The following is a 22659-nucleotide window of genomic DNA, read 5'->3' as shown; positions in this document are numbered from 1 at the left end:
TCACGTACAGCCAGACGAGCGTAACGTGTCTCTTTTTCAAGTACGCGTTTTTGGTCAATCCAATTTTTCAGTGCTGAGCCAAGAACCCCGATTCCTTTCTGACAGCCTTCAGCTTATCTGCCTCCATCATCGACCGTCACCCACACATATGTGATGTGATGCTGGAACTACAGCAATCCTGTGTTGCGGACGCCAGATATGTGGGGGCTAGGTTTGTCACGTGCCAAGGCGTGTGACGCGAGGAAAATGGAGACAGTGCCACAAAAAATGAAGTTATATTGGACGAGAAAAAAAACCATTCCAAAAATGGCAGCATATCTACGGGGTGAATGATGGAGCGTGGGGCAAAGCATCTGACCGTGCATTCGTTCTTGCTTCCGTCCGTCCATGAGCCCGTTTGTGTGACCGTCTGCGCATCTACTCACCAGTCCGTGCGTGCGTCTGTGCGTGGGTGTCTGCATTCATACATGCATTCGCCCCTGCGTCTCTCAATGCGTCCATACGTCCGTGAAGTCATTCGTGCCTCCGTTCATGCATCTGTCTTTGTGTCCGTTCGTCCATCCAGTCAACACTCCAAGTACCACCGTCTCGCATCATTTCGTCATATATACCGCATATAGAAGCACCGCCACCCAGCGGACATTCCAATGACGAAACGAGAGGTGGCACACGCACACTTTCCGACGGTGTCTATTTGCCACCTTTAACCCCCTCGTGTTTATGGTGTACACTAGTTTACTGTACTCATGGCATTGCGGCCCAACGCTGGCTGAACCTTTCTAAAACCAAGGAGGTTCCACCCAGCGAGTAAAACGTAGCAGCCACTTTTTGTCAGCTAGTGCTCAATGTACAAGTCAATGGCTGGTAATTCGGAATGAGAAACCGGAGAGTTTGGCTTTTAGTTAACGTATTCGCTGCGAATATTTTATTGTTCGACAACGCATAGGAGAAATTTCCCACCGGCAATCCCTTTCAGGTCAAAGTGTAAGACATGTTACGTACTACGATGAGGGACGGACGGTGCCGGTTAAACATCTTTGCCTCTAAAATACAGTCGTCATGCACGCACGCAGTTAACACACATAAGAAAAACTGTAACCAGTCTTACAGTCTGTGCCGTAGCCCCGTGCCTTGAAGCGGAACCTGTTGCTTGCTCAGATGCAGTCGTCGCTTGGGTGTTCACGTCAGCGTCCCGCTGCAGAAGGCATCGCCAAGCTTTGGCGTAGCCGCACACTTTGAGCGACATCGGCTCACTGGACGTGGTCAGCAGCTCCGGTCTTTTGAAGACGCTCACCGTACCAGAGATATTCGCAGGAGCACTCACCGAGAACGCCGACACGCCGTGCCCCGAGGACTCCAAAGGCTCGGGGACAAGAACAAGGCCTTGCAAACCTCGCGGCTGGTTGCGGGTTCACCCTAAGCTTTCTTGCATTGTCTTTTCGGCGTACCCATAGCTCCGTTTCACGCAAACGCCATCTCTTCTTTTTATCATTGGGTGAACTTCAATGCCCCTTTATTTTCGTCGTCTTGTTGGTTGATGTCGCGCTGTTGTCTGCTATACTCGCCTTTTCCGAGCTACTACATCACAGTAGGCATATTACAAGCGAAGACTTGAAATAGAAACAAAAATACTACTACAAGAACCTCTGCAGAAGTTCAACTTGAACTTGTGACTTTCGTTGATGACTACGTTCGGTCCAACGATATTCAATTTTTGGCCAGAGAATCGTTTACGACGCTGTATCTAACTTTTCACAAGAGTCTGAAAGAAGTGAGTGTGAGGTGTACCTTAATTCAAATGTCTTATCCTAAGTTTGTTTTTTGAGTTTGTTTATTTTAGTGCACTGAAGGTTAATCTCATTTGGTGTAATCTTGCAAGCTTATAATAATACTTTTTTATGATTAAACCATTCATTTCAAACCGTTCTGTTCATAAGTGATTTAGCTTACTAAACCATGCACCGCCCGATTCATCGCATATTCCCCAGAGTTGGTTGCGCCAAAAAATAGAGGAAACAATTCCATTTAGCATTAGCATCGCAGTTAAAGGAAACTAGCGCTGTATTTTCGTAAATCTCAGATGGCAGGTTGCCCAGTACGGCTCTTACAGGTATTACGTGTGCTACGGAAGATAAAACTGAATTCTACGAATAATAGCAGAATTTCACACATTACCATTTGGATTTCCTTTGTCATCCGGCCCATATCCTGCCAACACTGCAAATAGCATGTAAGGCAGGAGTTCAGCGGGACACTCACACTGCATATTATTTATATTACAAATATATTGTGAGATTGAATTGTAAAGTAATTCTTTTGATATTACGGTACATATGAACATATTACTTTCAAATTCCTAAATTTCTTCGTACCTAATTACAAGAATTGAGGTATTGTAATAGCGGTAAAATATATACAATTCAGTGTTTGCAAGCTTAAACCCCCTTTTTTGCTGAGCAATATCTAAAATGAACGCACATATATAAGCTCGTTAACAACACGCCTACAAGGGAAGCTCATTCATATTGTTATGAAAGTGTAGGTAGGAAGCGTATATACCTGTAAAACAATAGGTTTGGATTGTATATACAGATAAATCAATGGCAGTCTGCACCTTTCACAGGTGAATTGGGTAGCCCAGCTTACTATATAGCAACGGAAATAGCTTAGTTAGCCCAAAATATAAAGAAATTGGCAGATCCATCGCACGTTGGGAATTTATGATGTGCATAGCGTGTAGTAGGAAAGTGAATGGGTTATTTCTTTTTTAGTATAATTAGCGAGACGGTAAGAGGTGGCGCTAAATCTATGTAAATATCCACGCATACAAACTTCAACACCCGCGTATGCTTTATGTAGGCAGTTGTTTACAGCTGTGTAAAGATGCAAACAGCAAACTGAATATTAGCAACACCAGAAGCGGTAAGTTGATGTGAAGCATTGGTGTTTGTGTTGGTGCACGCGAGGATGGTATTCCTCAAGACTACTACACAAATCAACTTCAGAGGATGGTGCCTAACAACAATTGAAGTCAACCCGAAATTACGGCTGTCACATAGGAGCACATATGTAAGATTTATAAAATTGTGTAGGCAGTATTAAAATAGTTGACGTTTGCGCGATTATTAGGGTCTAATTGATAAGTGTATACAAGGCCTGGCGTTGCTCTGTGGTAGAACACTTCACTGTCACGCCGAATTCTAGGGTTCGATTCTGGCGAAGACATTGACATTTATTTGTTGCGTTCGTCCTATAGACGCTACCTATGGCAGCTTTTTCGTGATGCTCACTCATTAAACTTGGCAATGAGTGTTCTCAACGTTCCTACCTAGGTATGAAATGTCTTTCACCTAGGCAAATACCCGTATACTAGTGGCACCACCGTTTTATTGGAAGTGTCTCACGACGTAAACTACGAGATTGTGACATTCAAACCCGGGTCGACTCTGTGCCAGCTCATTATGCCACCAATGAGCGACGCCGGTGCTTAAGAGAGATTGCGACAGTATACATGTCATGACTAGCGTATCTATTTGTCAACCATATTACGCTCCTGTACTAATTTTGGTTTACCCCAATTAAAGGCGGTGATCACGAGAGCAGCCAGAGTTAGGTAGACCGACGAATGGACAGACAGGCAGACAGACGGACAGACAGACAGATAGATAAATAGATAGATAGATAGATAGATAGATAGATAGATAGATAGATAGATAGATAGATAGATAGATAGATAGATAGATAGATAGATAGATAGATAGATAGATAGATAGATAGATAGATAGATAGATAGATAGATAGATAGCAAAAGTGATGGCAGTTCGCGAAAAATTGCTTCGGAATTAAAAACGACTTATTGGCAGTTCGTCGCGAATGCAACGTCGTTGATTGTCCGGCGACTCATTCAATGTTGCTGAAAAGTAGTTTGCAGTCAAAGACCGCATAGCAACAACAAGAATCCTAAACATCTCATGAATCAGTTCTGAGTGATCCATGAGCGCATGAACCAAAGTGAACTAAAATGGGTAATCGCTAGACCTTACGGGAAAGATGGTATACTCGCTGGTCTCATAATTTCTTCACATACTACGAATAGCACGAGTGTGCAAAATGTTGTCTTCTTACAGCATTCGGGCCTCTACTTTGTGAGAAAATTGCGAATGAGACACATTGTTTATATATCCCTAATTTCTGAATTTTCAAATCCAAATGTATACCGCAGTCATCTTTGACCACTAACGTTTGTTTAATCATTCATGATGCACGTCAGTTCTCGGAACGGAGATCTCTCACCACGCGTCAACGTTGATTCACTTCCAATATACGTGGTTAAAGCTGTGACTGTCAAACACCAATAGACATTGCACAAGCTTTCTTGTATCAATGAACCGTAAACTGTGACAACTTTTATAAGGGCACGTTTTACTTTCCTGTTATATGAATCCTCTCACGGAGGAAGGAACTATTTTTTTCTACGGCCACGAGCTTAAAAAGTAGCCACAGTGCCTCATAGTAGGCAGACATCGCAAACCTGCAAACAGCCTCGGTCGCGGAATAAGTAATTTCGTAGAGCCAAATGTGTACCATTCACTAAAAATGAGGCACAATTTTTAGAATGTCAGAACTGGCGTTGCACCAGGAAGTTCCAAACTCATTCGTTCCTCGAAAAAAATCATTGTTTTTTTATGACCAGCTTCAACATATGCTGTAAACATATGTCGTCTACAACACAACAGCCCGTATCGCCAACCAGCGCTCCACTGCATGTAACTGGACTGTACACTCTGAATATTCTGTTTCCAATTTTCGGGAACTCCATTGGTACACAGAACTATCTCCACGTTTGAACATTTTTTATACAGCTCTCTGTCTTCAGTTGTAACGCTCACGTCTTTTCGCGGGCGCGAGAATGGCACTATCAAAGGTGCAGAAAGCAGTGGACTAGAATAAAATTACAACCCATGTGGCATTGGATGTCTCCAACCCATTCATAGTATGGTACACAAACACATACACACACCATCATATATATATATATATATATATATATATATATATATATATATATATATATATATATATATATATATATATATATATATATATATATATATATATATATATATATATATATATATATATATATATATATATATATATATATATATAAATATATATATATATATATATATATATATATATATATATACGCTCACGGCTGGTAATTTTTTCATCCATTTTTCTTTCTTCTTATTCACATTCAATTGGTTCTAATACCTTCCCCTGTACATTCCTTGGCATTATTGTCTGTTAGATCTCATCAATATTGTGTTAAAACACGGAAAAACGAGCCCTTAGGTATACACTTCTTTCCCTTATATATATATATATATATATATATATATATATATATATATATATATATATATATATATATATATATATATATCAGTAGATCCTCCGTGAGTGGTCACAACGTGGTTTATTTTGACGTTTTGGCCTAGAGTCTGGCCTTCATCTGGATTAAAGATACAGTTTGTTGGTGCTCAGCTTTATACAATCTCAAATCAAGGGCAAGGAAAGAGGAAAAAAGACAGAAAATAAAAAGGCAAAAAGGGAAAAAAGAAAAAGAAAAGAAAAAGAAGGAAAAAAAGAAGAAGAGAAAAATATTATACGGTGGACTCCCCTCGGGCGCCCCCCTTCCACTCTTCCCTCCAAATTGCTGCAAGTGTACCAGGGTTCCCATTTATTCTCATATCGAGGGTGGTAAATCGGTGGATAAGGTATGACTCTCGTTGTTCACGTTCTCGATTCGATTTAAATCCCGTCTCTAAGAGCGTTACTGATCCTGGTACACTTGCAGCAGTTAAAGCATTAGAAATTAATAACGGCAACAATGAAAATAGTAACTGAGTTCACGGCGTTGGAGCTCCGAAGGGCACTGGACAACCCAAAACAATTCTAAGTGTAACTACTCTTCCTAAGCGCAGCTGTCGTCTGTTTTCTGTTTTATTTTACTACCCAATCAATCGTGCCATGCATGACATGCCCAACAGCAACTCTGTGCACAGCCGGGAGGCCCCCACTACACGCGTAATCCAGAAGCGGGCAAGGAATTCGCATTGCGCCCGCTTACCAGCCTCTGCCACAATACGCGGCACCCCTCCTTTTACGACGAATAGTTTACGGGACTCCGAGTAGTTAAACGCTTAGAACACACATATATATATATATATATATATATATATATATATATATATATATATATATATATATATGTATATATATATATATATATATATATATATATATATATATATATATATTTATATATATATATCGGATATGGCACAACGGGAGCGTTGTCAACAAGGATAAATATATTTATTTCCCAACAGTTTCAGGAGGGGACCTCCCTTCATCAGGGGATGAGTTATACTGACATGAGCTTCCAAACTTCCTCGCTGCCGCGTCCCTCTCGCCTTGAAAGACGTTTGCGAGAGTGAGAGGGAACTGGTTTTTCAAACAGACGCGAGCGCGAACAGCGTGAGGCATATTTTATTTTCAAATTTCGTACATTAGTAGCTGGTATCAATGAGGACCCCGGAAAACTCAACTGCCTCCGAGAAGTAAGCCAGGAGAAAATTGGTGACAAAGATTGATAGCTGGAGACCATGCTTTTTTCTAACTGACTCGTACGTGTACACTGTCCTTACTTTTTTTTTCACATGCCCATACAAAGTGTTTACGTTCGCCTACCACTTCATGACCGTTGAAGGGAAACGGACGAAGATTAAGGGTAAATAGCCGACCGACCCATTAACGAGAAACCTTTCCTTTACACACACCGCCCGCCGCCCGCCGAACGACCAATTACAGGGAAACCCCTTTCTTTAGGCACGCCGTCCCGGACCCTCCCGGCACCGCGGCGACAATCTTGGGTGGCCCGACACACGCCAAGAACTGAACAGCACGTGATATGAGCCGTAGGTGGATGTAGACGGACAGTTGGCTTCGTTCTCAGTGTTGACAGTGGTTCTTCCTCTTTTTTACTTTCTTTCTTTTCTTTCTTTTTTCGTCTTTTTTCCCCCTTTTTTGTTTTTTTTTCCTTTTTCCAGTTCCCTCTCACTCTCGCAAACGTCTTTTAAGGCGAGAGGGACGCGGCAGCAAGGAAGTTTGGAAGCTCATGTCAGTATAACTCATCCCCTGATGAAGGGAGGTCCCCTCCCGAAACTGTTGGGAAATAAATATATTTATCCTTGTTGACAACGCTCCCGTTGTGCCATATCCAATACCTTCACGAAGACTAACTGGCCCATTGAATTATTACTCCCACTTTATATATATATATATATATATATATATATATATATATATATATATATATATATGGGCCAGTTAGTCTTTGTGAAGTTATGGGGTATGGCACAACGGGAGCGTTGTCAACAAGGATAAATATATTTATTTCCCAACAGTTTCGGGAGGGGTCCTCCCTTCATCAAGGGATGAGTTATCACTCATCCCCTGATGAAGGGAGGACCCCTCCCGAAACTGTTGGGAAATAAATATATTTATCCTTCTTGACAACGCTCCCGTTGTGCCATACCCCATACCTATATATATATATATATATATATATTTATATATATATATATATATATATATATATATATTGTCACGGGGTCGTGACGTGGCCGAAGAAAGGAGACTTCGTGTTGGGATTTAACTGTTTATTTGGGTGAACCTGTGCCCGGTAAACGGAAAATCCAATTACAGCAGCAGTCTCGCACAGATAGCAGTCTCTAACTGATAGTGGCGAACGGAGCGTCGGCCTTCGATCGACTACTGACAAGCGGCGAAGCGCGTCGGCATTTATACTCTTGCCGTCGAATGTTCTTGCGTTAGCGCTGGTGGTGGCGTAGGTTCCTGAACAATCTGTACCATTCGCACAGTGGGCGTGATGTTATCGAAATGATCTACTACAGTCCGGAACCTTCTCGAAATCTGCAGGCGCGGTTTGCGCTGAGAATCACGTGGTGTTTTGGGACGATAACGAAACTTGGGAAATTGAACGTGGCAATATATATATATGACCAAACACGTGCCCACGCCTGGTCAAATACTCACCTTTCTCTTCTCTATAGGTGCCTCCACCTGTAAAGGGCAATGCAAAATATTTTATAGATAGCCATGTTTTCTATGAATAGCTATCACTACTGTGGTATTTTGTCCAAATAAGGCAAATATCAATCACACTGGCTGTCAGAACGTTCATTAAAATAAACAATAAAAGCTTTACAATATCACTCGCTTCAAGATAACTTCTTAATGACACTAGACGAAGAAATACAATACTGTGAAAAGTCATTCTTCTAACAGGTGAGTATATGCAACTGGGTAAGAATAAGAACAATAAGTTTTAAAAACACAACTACACATCTACAGTTATTACTTTCGTCAACCGGATGCACCAAACGGAAAGGAAAAGTAAGAACCCAACTTTTCTATCTCTTTCTACCTCACAGAACGCTTGTGCCCGTGTCTCAGTATTTTCAATTTGCTTTCCTGCAAATTCTGGGAGCTACCGCTTTCTCTTTTGCGGTGATGCTTCAAAACACACCTGAGAATGTTCCGGGCGTGCAACCGTCACACCGGGCTTCGTCGTCCAGGAAGCGTGGCAACGCGTCGAGCGATACGGACAGCGAGAAAACCGATTTGTTCTCGGATGGCTTCGAGTCATCGGATGATGACTTCACGGGCGTCATGAATGAAACTAAAAAACGAAGACTGCTGTGGACGGCATCGTCTGGAAGTGTTTCCATCGTTAAGACTGCACCGCAGCGCTTTCTAGACACCATGCTGTTCATGCCTGAAGAACCTGTGTCCAACTTGAGACTCATCAACAGGCAAGTTCTTTCTGCGCTTCTCGAGGGAACCGCGCCGAATGAGACCAAAGACTTGAGGATCAATGCACGGAAGAATGTCCTTGCCGTAGACGTTATGCATCGTAGCACGCTGCAAAGCCTTCGGCACATAACAGAAATCGGCAACGTTAAATTTCAGTCAATGGTCGCTACAGGTTTTAATGGCACAGTAGGCGTCATTCATGAAGCGGATCTTTCCATCCCAGCTAATGACCTGCCAGTATTATTAAAGCCAGCTACATAAAGCCCTCGCATCACGCACATCACCAGACTTGGTAACTCATGCTGCTTGAGGCTTGTGTTCGAGGGAGACAGCCTTCCCTTGTATGTCAAAGTTGGCCAAGTTCGCCACTCAGTGAGTCCATACGTACCAAAGCCACTGCGATGTTACAAGTGTTTCAAGATGGGAGACGTAAAAGGTGCCTGTGAGAACAAAGTTGTGTGTCCACGGTGCACTGAATCTCACTCAAAAGACGCCTGTGGTGCCACCGCGTTACGATCTCCAAACTGCCACGGCGCTAATGAAACCTCCTCCAATGATGGCCCACGGGTGTGAAACGAGCACGCGGTACTCAGGCGTATGGTGTGGGACAACTCAACGCACAGGAAGCTGCCGCTGCACTTCGCCGACGACGGCGTCGTGGGCGAAGACCATGACGAAAAAACTGCTCTACCTACCGATAGAGAGATAATATCCTCTATCAAAGAGGCTGGCCCACAAACTCCGAACTCACTGAAGACAAATTCGGTCAAACAGAAGAAAGGAACAACAGTCGCACCTTCCGAACAGCAGCCCTCACTCCCACAAAGTCAGCCTACTTCGGAGTTGCATCAAATCCCACCGCCCTCGACGACCCCTCGAACCAGTGATGCGTAGCATAAAGATCAAGTGATACGCTTGCTGCAATCGCTGATAAGTGCCATGCGTGTCCTACTGAGCAATATAAGGACTTTAGCTGCGCAGACCGCACTGCAAGTTCTGGACACTCTAAGTCTGGTGCTTGCAGCTCTAAGGTAAAACCACGGTCAGCGAGGCACAGTCGTTTCGAGTGGAAGTCAAGAATACATCTGTCTTTCAGTAGAACACCAGAGGACTTAGGTCGCGCATGTCTGAATTTAGACAGTTTGCATTTGTTAACCGTTTCCCATTATTGTGATTTGTGAACCCAACATGTCTGCTTCATTCAAAGTGTCAGGATATGAATGCTTTATGTCCTCCACTCAGAGACTGCAGCAAGGTCATTGTATTCATGCACCGTGACCTCACTTACGTTCACCACAGAGTCTCGCCTGATCAAGGGAATCAGTATGTGTGCTTTACTGTGAAGAAGGGTAAGGTTGCTTTCACGATTATCGAAGCTTACTTATCTCCATCGAGCCGCCTTGACTGCGAGCACTTACGCGGCATTCTGACATCGACTCCAAGCCCATAGGTGATAACCGGCGACTTTCATGCCCATCATTTGCTAAGGGGAAGCTCCATTGTCAACTCTAGATGATTAGAAATGGTGTCCTTAGCCTCGGAGTACAAACTCTGCGCTTGTAATGATGAAATCCTTACATATTTACGCGGATCATCTTTAGCAGCTGCCTGGACCTTACAATGGTTCCTCACTCACTTACCAGGAAAATGCACTGGTTTTCTGAATAGGAAACGCGAATCAGCGGCCATATTCCAACTTACCTGCGGATAGAAGGTTTCACCATCTCCAAGTCCTCAAGAGACCTCAAATACACCAATTGGCCAAAATTAAAAAAGTCAATGAAAGACTGAGGTACCGACGGCTCATCGTATAACCTTGAGGACTCATAAAAAGATATCTTGCAGAATACCACGCACTTATTTTTGACTAGTCACAAGCACACACAATTTTGACATCGAGCTTTAGAAATTTTGCGCATTACGTGGTCGTTGAGAACGTAGGTACCGACGGACATAGTGCATGGACGATTTGAGGCTGGCTAGACGTATTCAAAAAATAATGGAGCGGCACATGGATAAAGTGGCTTGGCGACGTTGAATATTCTTCTGCGGGTCGTTGGATCCGCGAAAGCCCCTATCACTGATATCGTGAACTGTCCGGGGTCTTGGCACAACCTTTGGTCAGCGACACCCGTTGACATCTCTGGCACTTTACCTACAAAGGAGAGAGATTGATGTCGCAGAACTCTTCTGTAGAAGAATTGCCGGGATCGCAATTTTACGCAATCGAGAATGGAAGCACTTGAAAACCCACCGGCATCACGTGATACCCGTATGGAATGCCAGTTTTCTTTGAATTAGCTAAAATTGGCACTGGCATTGTGCAGACGTTCTTCAGCAGCCGAACTTGACGGTTATACCTATCGCGCCCGTTCTAATCTTGGATAGGAAGCTCGGAAGGCACTCTTATGTCTATACAACGACTCCTGGAAGACTGGTACAGTTACCCAAGCATGGAAGTCAAGTTGCCTCATTCCACTTCAAAGGGTCGGTAAATCTACTCTGGATATTGTCTCATACCGTCCTATTGCGCTTGCCAGTTGTGCGGGAAAACAATAGAACCAATGATTCTAACACAAATTAAGTGGTATTTAGAGCACTACAAAACCTATCCAGTATCCATGACTGGATTGAGGTGCGGCCATTCGTCAATCGATAACGTTGTTGATCTGTTGACACATGTTGAACACCAGAAAGCCTGTAAGAGACTGTGCGCCGCCCAGTTTCTAGACGTTAAGGGGTCTTACAAAAATGTCACCAATCAAGCCGTCCTTAGCGCTTTAAAAACAGTAGGTCTTACTGGCAAGATATATATGTGAGTGTACAGCTACTTACAGCTGAGATAATTCTACGTGATAGCAGCGAATGGCCCAACACACGATTATTACAGCAGCCGAGGAGTTCTTCCGGGAAAAGTGTTAAGCCCTACACTTTTCAATCTAACTCTCATTAGACTAGTCGAGTACCTACCTAGCACTGTAAAACTTTCTGTCTACGCTGATGACATCTGCATTTGGCCGTCAGGTGTAACAACGTCTTAGCTTCGCGCCCACCTTCAGAAGGCTGCTCCAACGACATCGTGCTACCTTCGTAAACAAGGTCTCGAGGTGTCTTGCTGAAAATGTGCAGTGATAGCGTTCACACTCAAACCATTGTCTGCTCACAGCTTATCAATTAATGAACACATGTCGTTCAGCAGAAGCCACATGTTCTAGGTAGTCATAATATTGACGCAAGGCAAACGCAGTAGTCAAACTACACGCGCTAGTTCGTGCGGCCCCCCAAGAGACCAGCGGCCCGATGATCAAACAAGAAGAGGCCGTGACGGCGCGCGCCTCCTCAGCACGGGATTTCGATGAAAAAGAAGTGGTGCACCGCTCGAGGGTTTCTCAGAGATTGAGCCCTTTTTGCTGATCGCCTGTTAGAGACGCCGCTACATTTTCTTTCACTTTTCGGGCACAAGTTCGCCCCAATAAACAGTTATTTGTACACCATTTGGATTGTACGTAACAATTCTGGTGGAGGAGGCGGGTAATGATCCCAAACCCAGTTGGACTTCAAGAAAGCAGCCCGGAACCACGAGCAGTCGAACAAACTGAGCTCACGCCAGTTTATCAGCGCTCCGGCCGTCGCCTACGTGGTGAGCTGCCGGAATTTTTTCCTGCCACCAGAGCCCAGAGTGTTTCCAGCTCTCTCCGGTGAGAGTACTGAAATGTCGTCTCCAACCGCTGCCGCACACGTCGTTTTGTCTCCAGTGACTCCCACGCACGTTGTTGTCGATGATCCACGGACGCCGGACCCTTTTCATGGCGATCCTCATGAAGACGCCGAGGATTGGCTGGAGGGTTTTGAGCGCGTCGCCAACTGCAGCGGATGGACTGAAGAACGGAAGCTCTGCCAAGTTTATTTCTCATTGCAGGACAGTGCACGAACGTGGTTCGAAAACCATGAAGGCACCATTCGATCGTGGGATGATTTCCGACGGGAGCTACTGGCCACATACCCGAGTACAGACCGCAAGGAAAGAGCTGAAGCTGCCTTGCAAGCAAGAAACCAGCGCAACAATGAAAGCGTCGCAATGTGTGTGGAAGACATGAGCCGGTTATTCCGCCGGTCTGATCAAAATATGAGCGAGGACACGAAACTTCGGCACCTGATGCGTGGGGTCAAGCAGGAGATTTATGCTAGTTTGCTCTGACGTCCCCCGCGGAACGTCACTGAATTTCGCACCGAGGCGACAGCGGTTAAAAAGACTCTGCAACAGCGAGCGAGGCACTACAATTGAGATGTTAACGTCGCATCCGTAGACGCGGTGTCAGCAGTCTTCGGGAATGCCATCGACGTATTACGAGAGCTCATTCGATCGGTGGTTCGAGAAGAGCTCCAGAAGCTAAACGGCAACCCCTCAACGGTCTCGTTATTAGCGGAATTTGTTCGGGAGGAGGTGAGACAGGCAGTCCGTGAGCAGCAGCCACAAGCCCAGCCTGTTCAAGCGCCGTTTCCGATGCAGCCCGCAGTCTCGTACGCCGAGGTACTGAGAAGCGCCCCTGTACCTCATTTCGTCGCCCCTGGACCTCCTTTCGCCACCCCTGGACCTTATTTTGCCGCAGCAAGCACGCATCTGCCGAAACCTCGATTTACGCCGTCCCCATCCGAGACTAGGCTTCGAAAAGCTGATATATGGCGCACTCTTGATCGAATTCCGCTTTGTTATCACTGCGTCGAAGCTGGCTATCTTTACAGGATGTGTGAATATCGCCGAGCTGGACTTCGGGGTTTTTCTCGTAAACGCTGCCTGTCCACGGAATGGGGCGGGACCTTTTGAAATCGAGGAGTACTTGTCAACGCGTCAAGGTGCTCACTCCTCGCAGCAGCATCAGTCTCGGTCGACAGCGCCACTGAGGTATCGGTCACCAAGTCCGCGCCCATCTTCAAACTCTCCGAAGCGACTTCCCCAAAGCCCGCTTCGGGAAAACTAGAATAGGTGACTTCGGGAGGTAAGGCCGCTGCCGACGCAAGAAAACAACCTCCAGTGGCGATTTCAAAATGTGATGATGGACACGAGACTACGGGCGGAAACGGTAACGTCGCTTCTGATTTGTCGGTAATTATAGACGGCTGCGAAACGAATGCTTTGGTAGACACAGGCGTAGACTATTCTGTCATGAGCAGGGGAGTTGCCAGAACGCTGAAAAAAGTGCTGACCCCTTGGATAGGACAACAAGTGCGAACCACCGGGGGACACCTTATCGATCCGGCAGGCATGTGTACCTCTAGAGTCGGGATACGCGGCTTCACCTACGCCGCTAGCTTCATTGTCCTGTCGGAGGGTTCAACAGATGTAATTATTGGAATGGGCTTTTTGCAGGCCAATGGCGCAGTGATAAACTTGCAGGAAACGTGCGTCTCGTTCTCGACGAAACAAGCCATCACGACATTCGAGAGTGAAAAACGATTCGATGCGCTCCAGATTGCAGGTGATGATGTAAAGATACCTGCAAGATCCATCATCGTTGTCACCGTAAAAAGCAATGTGTACATCGACTATGAAGGAATGGCAGAAAGCAATAGTGGGCTATTACTCGAGAAAGGGATCTGTGCAGCGAGAGGTATTGTATGACTGGGTGATGGGTGTACGAGTGTCTTCCTGACAAATTTCAGAAATGAGGTGCAGCAACTTGCGGAGGGAACTGTTGGTCACTTGCCCGATTACGTTCCGATTACGGATTTGAATTCTTCCGAGACTGCAACACTGCACCCTGACGGTATAGATTTCATACTCGCATCTATCCATATCGAAGCAGCCCTATCACCGAACCAGAAACAAAAAAATTGAGAGCCTTATACGGGAGTGCGCCTCATGTTTTTCCACGTCATCGAAAGTGCAAAAATATATATAATCAAACACCGCATCCTAATCAATCAGTCTGTTAGACCCATTTGCCAGCACTCGTACTGAGTGTCACCAAAAGAGAGAGAAGTCATCAGAGGCCAAGTTGAAGAAATGCTCAGGGACGACGTAATTCAACCGTCAGCCAGCCCATGGGCCTCACCTGTAGTACTGGTAAAGAAAAAAGACCTGACCTTGCGCTTCTGCGTTGACTACCAAAAATTAAACGTCGTCACAAAGCGGGATGTCTATCCCCTTCCAAGGATCGATGACACCCTTGACAGACTACGAGACGCGAAATTCTTCTCCTCTCTAGACCTCAAGAGCGAATACTGGCAGATAGAGGTGGACGAACGAGATCACGAGAAAACTGCTTTCGTGACCCCAGATGGGTTACACGAGTTCAAGGCACTTCCATTTAACCTGTGTTCCGCACCCGCCACATTTTAGCGGATGATAGATACTGTGCTGTCCGGGTTAAAATGGCAGTCCTGCCTTGTTTATCTCGATGACGTCGTGATCTTTTCAGCCACCTTCAATCAGCATGTGGAACGACTACGGACTGTGCTCGAAGCGATTAGTTCAGCAGGGCTGACGGTAATACCCCAAAAGTGCCATTTTGGTTTTCATGAACTGCTTTTCCTCGGTCATGTGGTTAGCTCTGAAGGCATTTGACCTGACCCCGAAAAGACAGCAGCTGTAGAAAAGTTTCCTAGACCGACAGATAAAAGGGCTGTGAGACGATTCTTAGGACTTAGTGCCTATTACAGAAGATTCATCAAAGATTTTTCGAAGATTGTGGAGCCGCTAACCCGACAGACGAAAGAAGACACGCCTTTCACCTGGACAAGCGAGCAAGAAGAGGCGTTTAATGAGCTACGACAGCGACTCCTATGCCACCCCGTCCTGGCACATTTCCACGAAGAAGCCGAAACAGAGATTAACACGGACGCAAGCAGTTTGGGAATAGGCGCCGTCCTTGTGCAGCGGCAAAACGGAGAGGAAAGAGTGGTCGCATATGCTAGTCGCAATCATTCGAGAGCTGAAATAAATTATTCGGCGACGGAAAAAGAATGTCTGGCGGTAATGTGGGCCATACAGAAATTCCGACCGTACTTATATGGTAGACCATTTCGAGCAGTGAGCGACCATCACTCGCTGTGCTGGCTCACAGGCCTAAAGTACCTTTCTGGGCGACTTGCTAGATGGCGCCTCAGGTTGCAAGAATACGACATAACAGTCGTACACAAGTCAGGTCGCAAGCACAGCGGTGCTGACTGCATGTCACGCGCACCATTGGAATCTGCACCTGTGGAAGATGGAGACGACTTTCCGTTTCTTGTGGCCACCAGCACCACAGACATGACTGAATATCAGCGATCTGACGCGGAGTTGCTTAAACTGATTAAGCATTTGGAAGGGCAACCCGTGCGTGATCCTCGAGTTTTTGTCCGGGGATTGTCTTAGTACCTCATGAGAAACAACGTTTTATACAAGAGAAACTTCGAGCACAGCAAGGAGAAATTCCTACTCGGTGTTCGTTCGGCCTTGCGACCCAAAATCCTGGAAGCTTGCCGCGATGACCCAGAAGCAGAACACCTCGGAGTGAGTAGAACATTGGCTCGCATCTGCAACAAGCACTACTGGCCAAAGTTACTGGATGCTGTACAGCATTATGTAAGGACATATAGAGATTGCCAGAGATGCAAAACGCCTTCATCGAAACCTGAAGGATTTCTCCAACCAATTGAACCCCCTGAGTCTCCGTTTGAACAAGTAGGAATGGATCTACTTGGTCCATTTCCTACGTCATCATTGAGCAACCGATGGATAGTAGTGGAGACCGACTACTTAACCCGGTATGCCGAGACAGCCTCTCTCACCGGGGGCACGGCTATAGAAGTAGCTGAAGTTTTCGTCACTAACAATGTACTACGGCATGGTGCCCCAAAGGTGGTTATGACGAATCGAGGAACTGCATTCACAGCCAATCTGACGCAGTCCAGTTTGAAACTTACCCATACAAGTCATAGGGAAACAACAGCGTACCACCCCCAAACGAATGGGCTAACCGAGCGACTCAACAGAACTCTAACCTACATGTTGTCCAGTTACGTTGACTTGGAGCACCATACGTGGGACAAGATACTGCCGTATGCCACTTTCGCTTACAATTCTGCTTTCCAGGAGACTACTAAAGTGACGCCATTCCAGCTAGTCTATGGTCGTGTAGTTATCACACCATTAGATGCAATGCTGCCTGTAGGCCACAATACAGAGCACAAGCCTGACATCAGTGAATTCATTCAGCGAGCCGAAGAAGCACGGCAGTTGGCGTGACATCACATAAAACAACAACGCCTGGACGCAAACCGTTACAACCTTCGTCGGACAGGAGTCGACTACGCACCAGGTGACCTAGTTTGGATTTGGACTCCCGTGCGGACGCCTCGGCTTTCCGAAAAGCTCTTGCGCCGCTATTTCGGCTCTTACCGAGTCCTTCGTCGCGTCAGCTCCTTGAACTACGAGGTTTCACCGGAAGGACAAGTGAGCTCATCAAGATGCCGAAGGAGCACAGAAATTGTGCATGTAGTCAGAATGAAGCCATACTATAACAGGCAATGAACATCGAACTATACACACTCGATTATGAGGAATACCTATTTCTCCAATGGAAACCACGCATTCAGACGATCTCAGCAACACTGCTTTTACGCATCGGGACGATGCGTTTTTGGAGGAGGGATAATGACGCAAGGCAAACGCAGTATTCAAACTACGCGCACTAGTTCGTGCGCCCCCGCCCCCCCCCCCCCTCAAGAGACCTGCGGCCCGATGACCAAACAAGAAAAGGCCGTGACGGTGCGCGCCTCCTCAGCACGGGATTTTGATGAAAAAGAAGTGGTGCACCACTCGAGGGTTTCTCGGAGATTGATCCCCTTTTGCTGATCGCCTGTTAGAGACGCCGCTACATTTTACTTTACTTTTCGGGCGCAAGTTCGCCCCAATAAACAGTTATTCGTACACCATTTGGATTGTACGTAAGATTATACGAAAACCTGTCGTGGACTCTACACGTGAACTATGTGAAAAAGTGGTTGATTGCAACATGTCACATGTTCAAATTCTTTGCAGGAAAGAATTCGGAAGTGCCCATACCATTCAAGCTACAACTGTACAGAGTGCAGTTTATCGGAATTTTACGGTACAGCTTACTTGCTATATCTAACACCGGCAAGACCAACCTGCGCGGAATTCAAAGAATTCAAGCGCAAGCACTTGAGATATGCCTTGGATTACCCAGGAGTGCTTCGACGGCTGACACCATTGCCATCGCTCAAGATCACTCAATAAAGACGCATTATATTATCAAGACAATGCAGATGCACATCAGGCATTACGCAAGGACCCTTTCCCACCACCTGGCAAGCCTCGCTGCTGAAAGTCCCCGCACGACATACGGTGCCACTGTCTGCAAGCATCGTTCATCTTTACTCAGGCGTACGCACCTGCATCAACGCCACTGCTTTCTCCTTGGATCTTGAGCCGGCCGCGAGTTCAAATATTGATTCAGGGAATGCGGAGAAATTTAGACTTACCGACACATGCCCTGAAACAACTGAGTCTATTCCTACTGGAACAGAACTACAGAAACCACGTGCGCGTTTACACAGATGGCTCGAGTATTCCGTCTAGTTCTGGTGGAACAGTGGCTATACCAACACAGGGGGTAACTCAGTGTTTTAAGACTTCATGTGCGACAACGTCCACGACGACAGAACTCGAGGCTGTGTGTAGGGGACTGGAACTATTCAATTCAGAAGAAATACCAATTAAATAGGCCCTGTTTTCTGACTCAAAACCAGCGTTACAGTGCCTTCTGTGAGTTCTTCGCCGCGGATGCCACGACCAGTTTACCTAGCAAACCATGAAACTTCGCCACCTTTTAATACGAAAAGGCCACGACATCATCTTTTAATGGTTACCTCAGCATTGTGGTATATGTGGAAATGATATATAAATAGAAATGAGTGGAAAGCTTCGCTTCCTTGTCGCCTTTGGCTGGTAGTTGCTTTCACAAAAGCTTATATTACGTTAATCGGAATGAATAACAGTGCGGCATGCGATGTTTGCGCCACCGATGCAAATAAAGAATACCTGCTCTGCCACTGTACTCGCTTTGCCTCAGACAGACAAATACTTGCCAACGCAATGCGGCGACTGGATGATCGGCCTCTATCTGTGCAGCTGCCCTTACAGCAACGTCAACATTCCCCGACAGCCCACAAGGCAGTGAAAGCCCTGCTGTGTTTCTTGGGAAGACGGGCTTGTGAACGCCTCTGAAATGCGGTGGAGTTCTACACGATGCTATCAAATTACTGTCGTCTCTCCTTTTTTTATTTTCCTTCTTTTCCATCTTTCCCATCTTTCATGTCCCCTTCCCGAACCCCAAGTGTGGGGTAGCCAAGCGGAGGTCTTTCTGCATATCCTCCCTGCCTTCCCCCTTTTATTGCTTCGTTCCTCCTTCCTTCTACCTCCCTTTGCTTTCAAAATTTTGATCGACTGTTTCATGTTGTTGCTTCTTTCTGAGATGGTAACACAGTAAAACCTGTCCGTCAGAGGCATGGCAAAGTTTGACGTAAAGCTCACGGGTGCCGCTCAGTTCGTGGGAAGAAGGAGAAAATTGCCGGGGATGCCATCGAACGTAGATTTGTTATTGTAGGTACGTAGACAATGTCCTTCTTCAGTGGACTTAATGGAAAAGTCCAGAAGTTGGCTGCTCTGATTAGTTATTTTATAGCCGAAATGACACTTACCGGCCACTTTTCGGGGCAACGATGTGTTGACAGAGAGCCTGGAAACGTGTAACTAACATTCGTTTTTTCAGTCTCTCTTCAATTTTTTCTGTGTTATAAATACTCTTGACGTGTTTCTGATATCGGCATCGCTGTCACGCACCACATAAAGTCAGGGTCGATGACAGCTCATCGGTAATTGCGTGTTTTAGCCGCGGCTAAATGAACGCGAGCGAGCACTACGAACGCGGCTGAAGGAAAAGGGAAGCAAGCCGACCCATCTCAGTCGCACGAACGGCGCATGCGACATCACTCGCGTGCGAGGCATGTCGTCGATTTATACTCCGACAGAGAGGAAACGCCATGTCTGTCTTAAAGAATGCCGTGGCCACGGGGAACAAGAGAAAGCTGCCATATAACCAAATTAGAAGATAGCCGCCAATTGAAAACTTCAAAATATTTTCTTTCAAGAAAGAAAAATTGTAAGGATTAAAACTTGGAATATCAAAATAACTGCTTACTTGCTTTACAGTTGGATATAAACGTTATCGTTAATGAGACCACCACGTGGTGCGAATGGACCTCGATGTGGACAAAGTTGATGATTGGGGAATGTTGTGACTTTTTCTCTATAAATATTTGCGACTTGAGGGGTGCAAAGGTAGTTTTTTTTGCGAAATATACCTTCTATGGAGTAATTGTTAATTTCTCAAATATTCATAAAGAGCAGTAATGCAATAGAAAAACTGCAAACATAATCCTTTTTGGCGGAATTCGTTTAGGTGTATGTGGCTGAAAAATTGCACTAATAATTATTACATTAAAATACCTTGCGTAGTCACAATTACTTATTCAATAAACTAAATTTTTTATTGAAAGAGAAAGTGACGCTTTCAAATTGCACTTTTTTCACGAAGAATAGCCATAGAATAGATGGATAAATTCAAAAAGCACTCAGGTGAGCACAAATTTTTCTTCCCAAAGTATTCTAGTGATTCACTGCTTTTGATGCAGTAAATCAGCAGGATCTGTCCTAGAATCGATTTGAGGTGGTCGCCAAAATAGCTGGTATGTTTGGCGTATAATGACCCCAGCACAAACAGCACTGGCAGGAAGTAATGCTCCCGGCTTGGAGCTAAAGCATCAGCGCTTTTGTGTTAGGAAAGAGTAGGATGAAAGGAGAGGTGGAAAAAGGGAAGGTAAGGGTGTGCACACCTGCCCCCTGCGTGCTCCTCATAGAAAGTGACGGCAAGGGTGACGTGCTGCCACCGCGCGATGACAATCTACCACAAGTACAACCAAATTACTCAAAAATATGTGAACTTTGTTTAGGGTTACATTCGCGCCTTCGTAATAGAATTTACGTGCTTTCTTCAATTTTGATAATTTTAATTCATTATCTTTTTAAATAGCAGGTACTGAAATTTCTAGAGACCACTATCACACCGAGTCCCCCATAATAATAGAGGGGTGTTGGGACGCAAACATTTCTCGTTTTTTTTTCTTTCTTTTCGAGTATTACAGGCCACGTGCATTATCCCCAGTCTTGGGCCGTAACTAGTTACTAGTAACGCGTTACCGGTAACTAGTTACTTTTTTCAGTAACTTGTAACTGTAACTAGTTACTTTTAGTTTAAAGGAACTTGTAACTGTAACACTGTTATTTTTTTACTGACTAACTGTAACGGAAAATACAGTTACGGTTACTTTTGTTTTTGTAAAAAATTATCCAACAGCCACACTCGTTAGAGGCCGACATTACACGCTTTTCATTATTCGAACTTTTTTTTTTACAATATCCTCTCCACCTTTCGGCTTTCCACGGCTCCCATCGCAGTTTAAGGGAACAGATCACTAAAGGAATATCCTCCCCGCACAAGACCGAGTTCGGACTTTACATGTATACTACATGCCTAAAGGGAAAAATATTTGACAAATAGCTGTCTGGCTGGTTTGAAGCGCAGTCTGTCTGGAGGGTATGTTTATTCGTAAAACTACATGTAGTGAATCAGACATGTTGCCGCTGCATACCTTGCCAATTTCACGTGCCCCCCTCCCCTGTTTTTTTTGGGGGGGGGTGTTTGGGGGGGGGGAAGAAGATCCGCAGCACGAACACACAGCATCACACTTGTTTGATATAACTGATAATGCGACACAGCGGCATTGTTGTAAGCGGGTTATTTTGCCAAAGAGAGCACATGAACTTTGATAGTTCCATCTCAATATCATCACTGTTATGTCGTTAAAACCAGTATCGATGTAATGGTGGGTTCCACACGTTGTTATGAGCTTGCAGGAATTTTTGAATTATTGTGATCCCTCTGATTTAAAAATTCATATGTCCAGTCCTTAAGCTTTTCAGGGTTGTCAAATTGTGCGTAGAACAACAAATAAAAAACTAAGTGCATTTAAATTAACGGAGCTGCTGCACAATTTTTTTTTTATTCTTGGTAAAAAAGTTTCTTTTTGTTTTATTCGCTTCACAATAAAATAAAGTGGTCGGATTCGCAGGCAAAAAAATAGCATTTGTGTGCTTTTCACGACTGAATGCGTGAATTGATCCCATCTGTCAAGCATTGTGTACGTATAATTTTATGATGTACTAATAATATTTTTGCATGCGAATGTTAACTACACCAGCCTCATAATTTCTATGGACTGTCTTATTCTCATGTACACAGCTTATTGTACTGCATTTGAGTGTGCAGCGAATACAACGAGCTTTTTCCACAACCGCAAAGCATGGTTGCAATATTGTTTCAAGAAGAAACTCCTCAGAGCGTGGGCCCCTTCGCGACACTAGAACACCGCCGCGCGCACCGATCCAGGTGGCCGTGCGTCGGCGGGCCGGCTCGCGATCACATCTCTCCGACGTGGCCACGTGATGTATGTACGCGGCCCATGCAAGGTCGCGCATGTGCGACCCTCGTCACCCAACATGAACGCTTGTCACGGTGGAACGTCACGGTCGAGGACTCGTTAAAAACGACCATTATCAATGGCGATTTGAGACACCAAAACGTATTCATTGTCCTATTCTGATCGGCTAACCTGTGGTTGCGCGAA

At 45.2% G+C, this 22659-nt stretch overlaps 1 long non-coding RNA gene across 1 annotated transcript in view; it reads right to left on the bottom strand.

Annotated features, from left to right (window-relative positions):
* LOC119168642 (uncharacterized) overlaps positions 1 to 22659 on the bottom strand; it is a 73633-nt gene that overhangs the window by 32192 nt on the left and 18782 nt on the right. The window contains exons 2-3 of the long non-coding RNA XR_012884262.1: positions 8128 to 8154; positions 2176 to 2217 (exon numbers count right to left, since the gene is read on the bottom strand). This is a non-coding gene — a long non-coding RNA (uncharacterized LOC119168642). The remainder of the gene's footprint in view (positions 1 to 2175; positions 2218 to 8127; positions 8155 to 22659) is intronic.

This window comes from Rhipicephalus microplus, chromosome 6, assembly GCF_043290135.1.
Source record: "Rhipicephalus microplus isolate Deutch F79 chromosome 6, USDA_Rmic, whole genome shotgun sequence".
NCBI classification, from domain to species: Eukaryota; Metazoa; Arthropoda; class Arachnida; order Ixodida; family Ixodidae; genus Rhipicephalus; species Rhipicephalus microplus.
Note: the sequence above shows the minus strand (reverse complement) of the source record. Positions and strands in the feature narration are given on the sequence as shown.